Consider the following 1,513-nt stretch of genomic DNA (forward strand, 5'->3'; position numbering starts at 1 on the left):
CCCCACTAACCTGTTTCTCTCTCTCTCAGGGTTAGAACCATAGTACACTCTCTCCCCACCAGGAGTGCGAGGGAATGGTGGAAAGGAGCAACAGATACAGCTGACCTTGAGATTGTCTGGGTGTTTGTGTGTCCACGCCAGAAGCATGGCAGTGAAGAGGTCCCCAGTGCGCCCTACAGTAAGAACCTGTCAGCCCAACTTGTTGCCATGTCTCTGAAGTGACAGGAAGGTCAGCACTGCCCATTCCTCAGAGGCTCACACAGAGGCGGTGTGGTATCCTTCAGTAGCTCTGGGACTCATGTGGACTGTCATAACTGCTCTGCCTCCACTGTCCCAAAGGAGAGTCAAACACTGGTCCCTAGAAGATGACGTCAGCATGGTGTTACACACTCAGTGTGCCAGGAACTGCTGGGATGCATTGCTCGTCTGTGTCTACAAGCATGTGTGCAGCACACAAGCATTCAGATACACAACCCTTGTGCATCCAGAATGCTCACTGGAGCCAATGTGTGTGGACTTGAGGTTCCTGACAGCCAGTGGCTCAGCTCTGCGCATTGTAACATTGTTCCAACAATTAACTAAGGTGCTGCTTATATAGGCAGTCACCACAGCCCAACTGATTATCTACACCCTCTGGCCATCTGGGCCACAGAAGCCAGACACAGCTGGCCTCTGGAATGGGCCACAGACTCATGGTAGGGGAACTCACCAGACATGAGAGCTTGTCAATTCAGGCACTGCATGGATACCTGAGCATCGGGAGAGTGGGGGTGAGTGAGTCTGCTCATGTCCCCAATACCCCATCCAGCCCCAGCAGGCTCCACAGAGCCCTGTCCTGAGCTTGCCTTCTGTCTGTCTGACTCTCCTGAGGGACAAGAGCAACCAGCTCCTTGCTGACCAATCATGAGCTTCTTCCTGTTGGGCCCCAAGCATCCTCTGAGGCCCGAATGCCATGGGCTACATAAACAATGGGCCCAGAGCATGCAGGAGCAGGTGGGACAGGCACTTACGCATCCTCTGGCTGCCCAGTGCGATCAGGTAGTCGCTGCCCTGTGAGGAGGGCAGGTCAGAGCTTGGTGATGACCACAGTGTCAGGACCCATACGGTGCAGCAAGTCCATCACCTGCCAGCAGCAAGGGAGAATGTCAGCATCCACACACTGGGGCTCTTCCTGACAGGCAAGCTTCCCAAGGGGCAGGGGGACAGGCCCCCGTAGGTCACTGTCCTCTCTGCAATTAGAGGTGGAGCATCCAGGTGTGACCAGCATGCTTGACGGGCTTGCAGAGAACGTGGAACATTGCAGACACATGGCCAAGCCTGTGCCCAGCCACCTGCAGTCACACCATTGAGAGTTGAGAGTGTACAATATGAGGGAGCGAGGGAGTCGCACCCCAACTCCTGAGGACCTAGGAAGCTAGTTGTACTGGCTAGTTTTGTGTCAACTTGACACAGCTGGAGTTATCACAGAGAAAGGAGCTTCAGTTGAGGAAATGCCTCCATGAGATCCAACTGT

The 1,513-nt window shown here is 54.5% G+C and overlaps 1 pseudogene; it reads right to left on the reverse strand.

Moving 5' to 3' along the window:
• LOC110284017 overlaps nucleotides 1-1,513 on the reverse strand; it is a 23,450-nt pseudogene that overhangs the window by 2,374 nt on the left and 19,563 nt on the right.

This window comes from Mus caroli, chromosome 17 (genome assembly GCF_900094665.2).
Source record: "Mus caroli chromosome 17, CAROLI_EIJ_v1.1, whole genome shotgun sequence".
Classification (NCBI taxonomy): Eukaryota; Metazoa; Chordata; class Mammalia; order Rodentia; family Muridae; genus Mus; species Mus caroli.